This window comes from Triturus cristatus, chromosome 3_1 (genome assembly GCF_964204655.1).
Source record: "Triturus cristatus chromosome 3_1, aTriCri1.1, whole genome shotgun sequence".
In the NCBI taxonomy this organism is placed as follows: Eukaryota; Metazoa; Chordata; class Amphibia; order Caudata; family Salamandridae; genus Triturus; species Triturus cristatus.
Window position 1 is genome coordinate 739679935 of NC_140583.1, and position 14349 is coordinate 739694283.

A 14349-nucleotide genomic window follows, 5' to 3' on the forward strand; every position below is an offset into this window, starting at 1 on the left:
TGACCCTGGACTTGTGCTGTACATCACACATGGAATGGACAAACTTGACGGAGCTGGACTGAGCTGTACTACATGCAACTGGGCAGTATGACTTACATTTATATGATGTATGACTGTACATGAGAAAGAATCGTATCCTCTACCTTGCCCACAGCGCAGTGCATTGCAGGGACATGGCTTGCTGCCCTGCACAGCATGGCCTTATTGCCCATATTGCTCCTTGTTGCTACTTATCCTGAAGGTCTTGCTAGTCCCCGAAGCCAACACTGTCCTGTTCTTCTATTCTTGCCACCAACTCTGCTATAATGACTGCTGCCACCTGCTCCTCCAAGGGGGTCAGCTCCTCCTGGTCCTCAGGTCCTCTAACTCTGGTATAAATGGCTGGCCTCAGGTTGTTTACCAGTTTCTTCTTGATCCTGTACTTATAATCATGCCACCACTTCTTGCACTCTGGAACTGTCCTTTAAGCTTGCCCAACACTGTTAAAATTGTCCACTATAACAGCCAAATAGCCTCTTTCTTCCTTAATGGCAATTTTGAGCTGACAAAGAGTTGATGTTCATACTTTGTCACCTCTGTTACCAACATTTAAATCTCCTCCTCTCTAAAATTACTCTTCCTCTTCCCCTGGAAGTCTACCTGGACATCCTGGCAGGGGTTGGGGTTGTTGGAGTTGTTGCCATGGCTGCTGCTGCCTGCTCCATTTTTCTGTATTGAGGCTTGGGAAAATGTTGTTTAACACAAATGCCTCAATTTTCATGCAATTTTTGACACGTTAGGCAGTCCAATGTGACGCTAGGGTGATTTGTGCTGCTCTGTGTGCCACAAAGCAGAGTAGCATCACTTTTGCTGCACATGCGTCAGTTTTCTCTGCTGCACCCGTCCCACGGAAGCTTAATTTATTTTTGATGCATCATAGATCCTTATGCCATAGTGCGCTGTACCGTAAATATGACTCGTCCAAGGCGTTAGAAAATGTTGCACAGCAGCACAGGTGTTCCGACACATCTCTGTCTTACCGCAGCGATGCATCAGTTTTCATAAATGAGGCCCTGAGTGTATTACACCCCATATAGGGTGGGCACAATGCAGGGTGGCCGGGGAATGGAGCTAGGCACACATATTTATATGAATTGGCCTCCAGATGTAGAATGGAGATAGGCATGCATAAGCACATGAATTTGGAATGCCTAATGATAAAGAACTTTGAGGCCCAGGACTACAAGGTACTAGGCAGATTTGGGACAGTAAGTATGGGACCCAAATTCACACTTCTTGGATTGATGGATCAGAAGGGGGTCCATGGGCTCCATGACACTGGTGGGACTGGGATTTTTAATCACAAAACACAACATTGACCATCACTGGATATCTCTCGCTGTACGTCATATAACTGAGTGGCTGAAGGGAATGGACAGATGTGCTACGGCTGACAAAGTAGTATATGTGAGCAGAGGGTGTCCTCAAAAGCATATGAAAATCTGGGGACCATGGATGAACTACTTCAATGGGAATATCAGAAAACGTAAGCAACGCATTCATTTACAACGCATTCATTTACTTCGCCTTGTTTACAACGCACTCATTTGAAACAAATGTTAAAGGAAACAAATTAAAGCTGCATTTGCGAAGTATACTGTTATAAGGCTTTTTCATTATCCAATCCAATCCAAATTTTCTTTATTTCGGCCGATTAGGCCATAAAAGATAGAATCACACAATACATTTAAAACAATCAGTAAAAATACAAGCATAATAAAACCAATAAAATCAATATACAAATATTACGGACATCTATACAGTGGAATTCATTAGACAGCACAGTTCTTGTTTATATTAGACCTTATATGCCACATAGCCGTTAAAAATTTTGCAACTGCAAAGACTATGTGCGGATCAGTGTTCGTTTTCAGTATTCTGTACACCTGCAGATGACTCCTAATGCCTAGATTTCTGCATAGCGGGACTAGCCAGTATCTTCTTGGTCTATTGTAAGCTGGGCAAAAGAACACAATGTGGGTTTCTTCCTCGTCATGATTGCAGCAGCCTGGACAAATTTATCAGTCCCTAGCCTCCATTGTATGAACAATTTTCTGGATAGGATGGGAAAAATAATATCCATAAATCCCTCAAACTGGTAGTGGTCCTTGAAAGTCAAAAATCGATCAGTCAAGGACCCTTTGTTAGATGCAGAGACCAGGGAGGCATAACGTTGCTCCCTATAAATACCCACAAGGCGTTTGCGGGAGACCCCAAGGCAGCCTTGCTCGGGCGATTCCCATAATTCGGGGAGTCCCAGCCGATAGAGTTCTTTCTTTATCAAGGCTAGCCAGGTAATTTTATCGCAGGAGTTCAGATTCATAACATGTACAAGCTCTTGCCTATAGTGTACAAGCTCAGCAGTAGACCAGAGCCTATGCCAGAACCTTAATGGCATAAGTTCCAGGTCCTCTTTTATAGAGGGTAGACCCATATCCATTCTTAGGGGAAGAAGGGGTGTGCCTCGGGGGAGGGCCAGGAGACGCCTTAAAAAATTGTTTTCTACATTAATGATTCCTGTGCCCGCCGTGTATCCCCAGAGTTCTCCACCGTAGGATGCGGCTGCTTTGGCTTGCGACTTGTACATTACAACTGCCGGGCTAGTTGGTTTGTAGGTGGAGGAATTTGCTACCTTCAGAATTCCCCCGGACAGTTGTGCAAGTTTCATGCGACTGATTGCTACATGAGGTTCCCATGATAGGTTCTCATGCAGCGTTACCCCTAGGTACTGAAAGGTTTTTACTCTCTCAAGTGTAACTGAACTCAGGGATGGGTTTGGTCTAGTTTTGGCTGAGGGGTTGAATATCATAAATTTGGTCTTCCCTGTGTTTATTTCCAGGCCATGTTGGCTACAGAAAAGGCCAAAACCATCTAAAATCCGTTGAATCCCCATCGGGGATTTGGACAGCAGGAGGGTATCATCCGCGAACATAATGGCCGGTACCCTCCTGCCGGCCAGAGACGGGGCGTCATTATCATGAACATTGTCAAGATATGCAATTACAGTGTTAACATAGAGGCAGAACAGGGTCGGGGCAAGGACACAACCCTGTCTGACCCCTCTATGAACTGGGAATTTAGATGTCAGCGCACCCGTCCTTCCATACCTGACCTGTGCAAAATTGTTTTCATGGAGCCTAATAATAGCATTTAATAGATGGGGTGGAACTCCCAGCCCCGTTAGTGTCTCCCATAGTTTCTTCCTGGGGACCAGGTCGAAAGCTGACCTCAAGTCCACGAACACCATGTACAGCCTTCCCCTCTCAATGATCACAGTTTTCCAATATAGGAGTACGAGGCGGAAGATCTGGTCCATGGTGGACGTGTTTTTCCGGAAGCCAGCTTGTAAGGGGCTGAGAATTTTATTTTCCTCCATCCACTCCATAAGATGGTTTAGGAGTAGGCGCGAGTAAATTTTCTGGGGGACATCTATGAGACTTATTGGCCTGTAGTTGACTGGGAGTAGAGGAGAACCCTTTTTAAAAATGGGCACTATCTCAGCCCCCAGCCAAGTACAAGGAATCTCCATCCCACCCAGAATAGCGTTAAAGAGTGTAAGAAGATAGGGACCCCATATGTCTGCATATGAACGAAAAAGATCGCCAGGCAACCTGTCAAGACTAGGGGTGGGCGGAATTTGCGTAATCGCGTTACGCAAATCTCCGCGAAACGGTAAAAAATCTCCGCGAACACGCAGAAATTCCGCGAACACGCGGAATTGCTTGTTCGCGATACTTTTTTCCTGTTCGCGATCGCTGTTTGCGTGCTCGGGGTGAAATATCTCGCGAACACGCATATTGAGAACGCGAACAAGCAAAAAATTTCGCGAAGTTGCGGAACGCAGATTTTTGGGCAATTTCGCGTTCTCCACGGAACGCGAAATTACCCAAATTTCGCAAATTCCGCGAACGGAACGGAATTTACCGCCCAGGCCTAGTCAAGACCAGGGGCTTTCCCCATCGAAAGGGCTAGAATAACATTGACCACCTCGGGGAGAGTAAATTCCAGGGCTGGTGCTGTGGCAGGAGCAACAGTAGAAACCATGTCCCTCCCACCATCAATTTGAGGTGGTTCCTGGTATAATTGGCCAAAATGGGCCTCCCAAACGGATGCTGCAATATTTGGCTCTAATGCAGCTTTGGGGTCTGGCATACCGGTATTCACCAGGGACCAAAATTTCCTCAGATCTTTCGCTTCCAGTGCTGATGTTAAATCCTGCCATTTATTCCAATCCCAGTCGGCTCGAGCCACTGCCATGGTTTTCTTGTAGGTTCGTCTAAGCTCAACAAGTTTGCTCTTGTCCGATCCTTTTTTAACACACTTCAGGAGTTCGGACTTAGCCTTTTTACAAGATGCATTATACCAGGTTGGAGTTCGAGTTGTATTTTTCCTTGGGGGTAACACTGGGTAAAAGACCTCACCTAGAAGGGCCACCAATTCTTCATGTATGTGGGCTAGTTTCCTATTGAATTCCAAGTTTCTTGGCTGTGAAATTAGATTGTCCGTTTCTATTAGCTTCGGGAGTGCTAACCGAAAAATTTTACTTAGGGACTCTTCAGAGCTCGCCAGTTTCCCCCATTTGATCCTACGTCTATTGGAACTAATTGTCAAGTTCCCGGGATCTTTACTGGGCTCAGCGGCAAGTGATCGATCAGCACCTTTAGGGTGCGCCATAAACATTACAAGTGCATTATGATCACTGTCCGTTCTTGATATTACTCTGAAGTCCTGAACCATAGGCCAGAGACTAATGTCTACAAAAATATAATCTAACCTAGATTCTTGGTTCACCCTGTTAAAAGTACATGCAGAGGGAGTATCTGAGGTACTGCGGCCATTGCATGCCCTTAGAGAAAAATTTAGCGTTAAGGACAGAATTTGTACTACTAAGGGAGTCCAGATTTTAACATATGGGGATTGGCAACGCGGTACGCCCCAGAGGTCATCTTCCACAACGAGGGCTCCTTCCTTGAGGCCTTCTAAGGGCTCAAAGTGGCAATTCAGGTCGCCTCCCAAGACTATCTTAAAGTCATTAGGGAGGCTGGCCAGAAAGCAGGTAAGATCGTCAAGTGTGGGAGATTCCATGGCCAGCTTAGTGGGACGGGAGTATACATTGATTATTGCTGAACTCGAAGCATTAGGCCACCTGAGCAGAACACACTGGATGTCCTGCGAATGCGTCGGTAAACTCTCCGCATTACACCCAATGTGGCTAGCTACCCAGATCGCCAATCCTCCGGAGGGCCTCCCTCTGCCTGACCAGATCGCGTTTATTTCGAACACAGCATACCCCACTCTAGATAATGGTTCCCTTGCCCATGTCTCTTGAAAGAGGCAGATGTCGCTGTTAGCTATCAGGGAGTCCCAGTCGCTCGTGTCAAGTTTATTGGCAATGCCAGCGACATTCCAAGAAAGAACCTTTAAGGAGACGTCAAGCGGGTCAGGGTCACTTCCACCACTTTTAGGCGGGGCAGCATCCAATGGTGCAATCGTAAGACTGGGCCGGAGTATTTCAACAGTAGATGGTTCCATCGGGTCTGCTTTATGATGTGTTGGGACTGACAATTTTAGCTTGTTATTAATACCGCCCAAGATGGTTTTGGTTTTAGATGATTCAGTTTCTTCACCGTGGGGGTTAATAGATGACAAGTTCTCCCCTCGGGGGGCACCATATTCTTGAGTGGCGATGGCTATTTCGCATACGCCATGCCCCTGACCCTTAGAAAGTCAATCTATCTGTTCAAGACAGCTGTAACTGTTGGGATGGAAAGGGATACCAAAGTTTGTGCTTGGGACATTACGGGTGGGCCTGACTCTGCGGCCATCAGCAGCAGGTCCAACCCGGGTCCAACCATTGTCATTGTTCAAAATTGGCTTAAAGGTATTGGGATAAAAATGTGACAGGTGGACCACTTCAATAGATGTAGACCCTTTGTTCCCGGTCCAATTGCAAATATAGGACACAATTTTGGGGTTCCTAAAATTTACAATTATGCAGTCACCAACACATTTCTTATCGGTGTGGCCGATCCATGGGACTCTTCTAACCATGAGAATTTCTCCCTTAGTATTAGGTGGTAGTGGCCTGTGAGTGTTAAGCCAGCTAGTGACCTTGTTATGTAAAGAATCATAAGGTTCCACCACGGTTCCCTCGAACGGGGGTACTCCCTTCAAGACAACAGAATAGGCAGCAGCCTCGGGAGGCAAATTTACCACTTTGCGCCAATCTTGTTGGCTATCTTGCCTGTCTGTAGGGTTCCTTGCGTCATTTGATAATTTTACCTGATTAGGACCAGAGGCCGTACCAGATGAATTCAGCCTACTGGTAAATCCTGTGACGGGTTGGTGGTTGCAGGGTAGTGCGGGGGCGGATTTTGACAAAGAAGCTGGCTGCACATTTTCCAATGGGGTGACTGTCGGGGGTACAGGGGCCGAGATGATGGAATTTGAAAGTGAATTAGGTAAATTAGGCGTCCCTATGGAGTGCCCACCTACTGCGTGCATACCTGCTCTTTGGTCTGTGACTATACCTAGTAATCCCCTACGCAAATCTATTAGGCAGATTTCAATGTTGGCCAGACGGTCTTCTAGGGGATTAAGCAATTCCCTCAATAGAGTGCGTAAATCAGAGAACATACTATCATACATCCCGGCAGCATTTTGTTGGCTAGGAGGATTTTTTGCCGGGGTGTGTTGGTGCAGGGCTTCGTGTTTACGGGATGAGACCGGCCCTTTGCTAGCTATGTCCTGTTTAGTTCCCCTAGCTCTAGAGTTGGCTTTAGTAGCTTTAGAATTTCCCCCCCTGGTTTTGTAGGCCCTTTTATCCATTTTCGGGATTGCTCCCTCCTTCTCCCGCTGTGTGGGCTGGGTCAGGGCCTTGGTATTGCTTGTGGTCTGCTCAGTGACAGCTACCTCAACAGTGGTGTGTACTGTGGGGCCCTTACAGTTTGGAAGAGGTAGGATACTAAGCTCTGCATGCTCAGAATTATCACAATCAATAGAGGAGGTAATGGAGCAGTTAGTAACAGATAGGTCTGGAAGAGCAGACAGCCCAACTACCCCCCCTGCCGGAGGTGTTATGGGATTTGGTGGCTTGGCGGGGGTGGCAACATGTGCGATGGGTCCCAGGGAGGATCTCCTCACCCAGTCTATTTCTTGGGAGATGCGTCTTTCAAGAATGGAAATCTCATCCACGAGAAGGGACCCAGCTTTAGCAAAGTACGTATCCAATGTACCTGTTGGCCTTCCCGTCGCCATAGCACTCTTGCTCCTGGTTTCTCTCGTGGTCATAGTGTCAGCGACAGCACCTGGTATGCGGTGGATTGCAGACAGGCTGAGGTGCCCCACGCCCTCCCTCGCCCGTACTCGAACGGCCTCAAACGGCCCGCTCTTTGCCCGGTCTTCGCTCCGGGCGCGTCCCGCTGGCGCGTTCGGGCGATAGGCTTATACTAGGGGGAGGGGTCAATGAAGGGGCGGGGCCGGGAAGAGTCACCAGGTGTGCCGAGTAAGGTTGTCAGAGAGCACCCTGGTCCTCGCAGTCCCGGCCTCTCAAGCTCCGCAGCGGCCTCTCCGCAGGCAGCGCGACTTCCCCTCCAGACCAGCAACAGGACACAGACCGGCTCCAAGGTATTCCTCAGTCCGTAGCAGGTTCAGCGAGCGGCACCCGCGAAGCGGTGGCCGCGAGGAGTGATGTAGGCAATAGGGGCGGGGCCGGGAAGAGTCACCAGGTGTGCCGAGTAAGGTTGTCAGAGAGCACCCTGGTCCTCGCAGTCCCGGCCTCTCAAGCTCCGCAGCGGCCTCTCCGCAGGCAGCGCGACTTCCCCTCCAGACCAGCAACAGGACACAGACCGGCTCCAAGGTATTCCTCAGTCCGTGGCAGGTTCAGCGAGCGGCACCCGCGAAGCGGGGGCCGCGAGGAGTGATGTAGGCAATAGGGGCGGGGCCGGGAAGAGTCACCAGGTGTGCCGAGTAAGGTTGTCAGAGAGCACCCTGGTCCTCGCAGTCCCGGCCTCTCAAGCTCCGCAGCGGCCTCTCCGCAGGCAGCGCGACTTCCCCTCCAGACCAGCAACAGGACACAGACCGGCTCCAAGGTATTCCTCAGTCCGTGGCAGGTTCAGCGAGCGGCACCCGCGAAGCGGGGGCCGCGAGGAGTGATGTAGGCAATAGGGGCGGGGCCGGGAAGAGTCACCAGGTGTGCCGAGTAAGGTTGTCAGAGAGCACCCTGGTCCTCGCAGTCCCGGCCTCTCAAGCTCCGCAGCGGCCTCTCCGCAGGCAGCGCGACTTCCCCTCCAGACCAGCAACAGGACACAGACCGGCTCCAAGGTATTCCTCAGTCCGTGGCAGGTTCAGCGAGCGGCTCCCGCGAAGCGGGGGCCGCGAGGAGTGATGTAGGCAATAGGGGCGGGGCCGGGAAGAGTCACCAGGTGTGCCGAGTAAGGTTGTCAGAGAGCACCCTGGTCCTCGCAGTCCCGGCCTCTCAAGCTCCGCAGCGGCCTCTCCGCAGGCAGCGCGACTTCCCCTCCAGACCAGCAACAGGACACAGACCGGCTCCAAGGTATTCCTCAGTCCGTGGCAGGTTCAGCGAGCGGCACCCGCGAAGCGGGGGCCGCGAGGAGTGATGTAGGCAATAGGGGCGGGGCCGGGAAGAGTCACCAGGTGTGCCGAGTAAGGTTGTCAGAGAGCACCCTGGTCCTCGCAGTCCCGGCCTCTCAAGCTCCGCAGCGGCCTCTCCGCAGGCAGCGCGACATCCCCTCCAGACCAGCAACAGGACACAGACCGGCTCCAAGGTATTCCTCAGTCCGTGGCAGGTTCAGCGAGCGGCTCCCGCGAAGCGGGGGCCGCGAGGAGTGATGTAGGCAATAGGGGCGGGGCCGGGAAGAGTCACCAGGTGTGCCGAGTAAGGTTGTCAGAGAGCACCCTGGTCCTCGCAGTCCCGGCCTCTCAAGCTCCGCAGCGGCCTCTCCGCAGGCAGCGCGACTTCCCCTCCAGACCAGCAACAGGACACAGACCGGCTCCAAGGTATTCCTCAGTCCGTGGCAGGTTCAGCGAGCGGCACCCGCGAAGCGGGGGCCGCGAGGAGTGATGTAGGCAATAGGGGCGGGGCCGGGAAGAGTCACCAGGTGTGCCGAGTAAGGTTGTCAGAGAGCACCCTGGTCCTCGCAGTCCCGGCCTCTCAAGCTCCGCAGCGGCCTCTCCGCAGGCAGCGCGACTTCCCCTCCAGACCAGCAACAGGACACAGACCGGCTCCAAGGTATTCCTCAGTCCGTGGCAGGTTCAGCGAGCGGCTCCCGCGAAGCGGGGGCCGCGAGGAGTGATGTAGGCAATAGGGGCGGGGCCGGGAAGAGTCACCAGGTGTGCCGAGTAAGGTTGTCAGAGAGCACCCTGGTCCTCGCAGTCCCGGCCTCTCAAGCTCCGCAGCGGCCTCTCCGCAGGCAGCGCGACTTCCCCTCCAGACCAGCAACAGGACACAGACCGGCTCCATGGTATTCCTCAGTCCGTGGCAGGTTCAGCGAGCGGCACCCATTATTAGTTATGTTTTAAAACAGAAGCACACGAGCCATGTCATCGTCACTGTGAACATTCTATATGGACACTCGAAGCAGAAAAAGCAAGCTGGGCATCGTACAGTTTTTACTTTAATTCCACACTGCCGTCTACTGTATCCAAAACAGTAATAGATACTATCTGAATATTTTTTAAACTCATATTTTTTCCAAAATCACACGCTTTTATATACTATTCAAGATTTTTTTGTTGAAAAGATGTTTAATTTGATTAAACATTTTTGGAGTACGATTAAACGAAATTTCCCCAATCTAAAATAGTGTTTCAATTTCGAAAAACAAAAGTTATGTTTTTTTTAAATATTTAGCATAACTCTGTTTTAAAAAAATAAATAATTTTAAATGGAAAATGTCATTCTTTTATTAGGCATATATGATTTTACCCATTTCAAAATGACATTTTATGATGTAAAAATACCTGTTATCTTTTTTAAAATATTTATAACAATCTTTTTTAGATGCTAAAATAGTAATATTATCCTATGCTTAAAACTAGTTATAGAATGTGTTATCCTAATTTACCTTTACAGGTTTGTTGTTGGTTTCGGAAACACCAGGCTTAGCTGTGCGCGGGCTTTTTAGGTCTCGCCTGACGTTAGCAGCATGCATGCGCTGCCCTAGCCATGCGAGTGCTTCTTGGAATCAATATGGTTCCAGAAGTTCGCTTTGTGCTCTGCCCATGTTTTCCATTGGTGCGCATCATTTTGAGTCACCAATAATGAAAAACAGGGTGTTATGATTGTTCCAGAGGCTTTTTAGTCCCTCCTGGTTACCACCCTGTCCACTTTTTTCCCCGCTCACGTGGACTGGATCTTTTATGGCTGGCGTGGCACAGTCTCCTTCATTAGTCAACACGCACTATTTCCTTTCACAATGCCGACAGCTTTTTGGAAAATGCGCCTCAGGCGGGCTCTTTACCTCGTCTTCAGACCCCAGGTGAAGCGTTTTTTGTGCTGCTCTCGCCATGCGAGGGCTTCTTGGAATCAATACGGTTCCAGAAGTTCGCTTTGTGCTCTGCCCATGTTTTCCATTGGTGAGCGTCATTTTGCGTCACCAATTATGCAAAACGGGGTGCTATGATTGTCCCGGAGGCTTTTTAGTCCATCCTGGTTACCACCCTGTCAACTTTTTTCCCCACCCACATGGACTGAATCTTTTACGGGTGGTGTGACACAGTCTCCTTCATTAGTCAACACGCACTTTTTCTTTTCACAATGCTGACAGCTTTTTGGAAAATGCGCCTCGGGCGGGCTCTCTACCTCTGGATTTGCACGCAAGCATTCTTAGAACTATGACTAGGTCATAATGTAATGAAGTCGGCAGCTCTGGCCGTTGGGCCACATCCTCTCACATCAGCATCATTGCTGGTAGGATGGGCAGATTTGGAAGCATAAAAAACAGGACTTGCCACTGACACAGAAGTAGGAACAGGGCCTGCTTTATTGCAACAGTATTTGCTGGCTGTAGATTTTACACCACCAAAGTCTTCTTTCTCCACGGATTCTCTTGCTACCACCCATGCCGATCAGCTCTCTACAGACCCTCTCTCACATCTATTTAATTTATTTTATAGCGATACTCATCCCATTGCAGGGTATAGAGCGCTTTACATCACACTTATTATGCAAAGCTAATAACTTATAAGTGTGCAAGTCAAGGTATTGGAAATGTTACACAAGACAATGATCACTCCTAGGTGACATTAAAAATGCAATAGGTCTCGTCTTTCATGAAGGTAAAGCCATTTGCTTTGCTATACAATACCATTAGCAAAGCAAATGGCTTTAACTTAATCAAAGGCGAGACCTATTGCATTTTCAATGCTTGTTTTTTGGTTCCCCTGACATTTTATTGATTTTCTTCACGTTCAACATAACGAGAGTGAGAATGAGTAATATATGAGCTGCACATTAATGTTTAAACGCCCGTGATACAACATTACTCGTATTCCGCACATCCCTCCCACCACCCTCTCTCTCCCAGGTGAGTAAACTGGGCATACAGGTCTCCAACAGGGTGCGTTTGACTAAAAGGTAAACCATGGGCACTGGATCTGAGGGGACCCTCCCTCAGTGCTGCGATATATCTATCATTGACGCCTCACAATCTGAGGTATCTCACTTTAAGTGACATCGGTTAAATGGTAAAGTTGAGAGATCGCAGAACCTAGGGGCAGTCACATTCAAAACATTTGTCGTAAGGTGGTCCGCTAAAGGTTGCTACTCGCTATCATATATGTAGACTGTATTGTTAACAATCCAGGTTAGATTTCCATAGCCAGCAGCATTCACAGTTTACTATACCATACCTGCATCGATGGGACGGTTTGAAATTTACATTTTAGTGCCAACAATTGTTTGCAGCTAGAAGCATTTTATGCATCAGTCTGCAGATGGTGTTGGGAAGTTCTCTGCATTTAGAAGGTCCTAGGCCTAGTACCATAGTTGCCAGTTCTCATTGAAAGGGATAGACCCTTTAATAGTCACCCTTTAATATGACTAAGAGCTTGCAGAACATCTTCAACTAGTGGCATGTCCAACACATACGCAATATATCCCCCTCCTGCAAGCAGCCCCTCTAACAAGGACCATCACCAGTCCCAATATTTGTTTTAGCTTCTTCGAAGTAATATGACACACCATCAATATTGTGTGCATCCAATCGCTATTCTGCACACTTTTATAGATTGAGCAGCTATTTCACAACAACTTTTGTCATTGGGGCAGGGGATATTCTTTACCTTACAAAAGGTGCCAATATCTTGTGATTGTCCAATCCGTTTCTGGAAGCGACACTGGATGTTCAGAGTTAATGTTAGAGATGAGGCCTTTAGGACTAGTATAGATACTAAATAATGTCTCCCACTTCATTAGGGGTCTAATGGCAGCTTCTTTATTATCAGAGTGTAGAACATAATGCAGGAGTCAGAAATAGTGTAAGTGATAATTCTCACTCATTCAGTCCATAATGTTGCTTGCACTGCTAAACAGATTTGGGACCATATTTATCAAGTAGTTGCGTCTCACTTGCTCCAGGCAACGGGGTGCATATGTGACACACCTACTAACTGCGATTAACCAAGCCATGCAGGGACCCCTTGCATGGCCCTGAGTGGCTTGATAAATCTGGAGTACCAAAATGCAGTGCAAACCGCTGAGTTGCATCACTCGGCCCCAGGGAGGCGTTTCATGGCTGATACGTGGGTGTTCCCATGCAACTCCCATGGATTTTGGCACCTTGCAAGATTTACGATAAGTGTTAGACCTGGAGATGTGTCAATACTGCTAGACATCCGTAGGGGAGGCACAACTAGGACAAAAATATTTTATTTCTCTGCTTTGTTTCCTCTTTCTGTGTGCAGCATTCTGCACCACAGGTAGAAAGAGAAAAATGCCTCAAGCAATTGTTCTTGTGCAGAAAAGTGCCCCTTCCTGCACAAAACAGTCCTGCTCACAACACAGGCACCCTTGCACCATGGTGCAAGAGTGCCTGCATTGGCGCTAGGCAGCAAATTGTGTGCCAGCACTGGAGAAAGGCAGGACGTGCCGCACTATGTTAAATGCGGCGTATTCCTTCCCTTTCCCTGTCACGCAGTGCAGCAAGGTGGCTTGCTGTGCTGCGCTGTGTTACATATTGATAAATATGCCCGTCAATTCCCTTCCCTTGAAATAGGTCACCCACCATCCTGCACGCTCCCTCCGTCCACTTTCAGAAATAACTGGTCGCCAGGTCTGGCATGAATGATAAGTTACCCATGAGGTGTTTAAATGGAGAAGGGAAGCTGGTCAGACTGGTTCCCTTTGTAGCCGAATCCCTGTGTTCTTAAATCTGAGTGGTGACATAGTTGTGGTCTGGCGCATTTGGGTAGCCATGAAATAGCCCCAGGAGCCCTGTCCATCGCTGCCACCTCCATGTAAACCCAGTGGCTTTCGGTCTCGTAAAGGGACCGCTCAAAGAATATTCTGAACCCTGCAGCTTGGAAGTATTTTCTGTTGTCTGAAAGACTCAACCCCTCAGGTGATGAGGAGTGTCCCTGATATGCGTGTTCCCCTGCCCGCCGATTTGGATGTATCAATGGCTGTTTGCAAGGCTCGCTTGTCATTGTTGAGCAGTCTTATTGGAATTCCTTGGAATATGACAGGTCATCTGGGCAGAATATTCTGCCTGACCACCTCAACTCTGCCCAACCATGACAAACTCTGCCCAACCATGACAGACAGAGGCAGTTTCTGGGAGAGACCACTATGGAGTCTGGGGTCATTTGCCTCGTGTAACTGTTGCAGTTTTGGACTGATAGACATTCCCGGGTATTTAAGATTGATGGCGGCCCAATGAAAGGATGCCGTTTCTGTAAGGCGAGTCACTACTTCATGGGGTGGGCCTCTGTTGAGCATTTCGGATTTATCATCGTTCACCTTGAAACCAGAGATCTGTCAACACAGCCACCTTCTGTGCGCCTAATGTATATCGTATACACTTATAACGCAAACGTATTGTAAATGCATGCGATGTAAATGGTCTTAAGGGTAAACAAAATGCATTGTAAATTGTTATATTGTAAATATGTAACATTGTAATACTGCAGAACAAAGAGGAAACTATTTTAAAAGAAAAGTGAAATCTATCATGAATTATACATTTTTTACGGGGTCTGATCACATTATATATCAAATACAATCGCATGGGAAGGGATATTTTGGGAGTCTCGTTGCTGGAACCTATAAACGCAAGAGATGAGAACCAATGG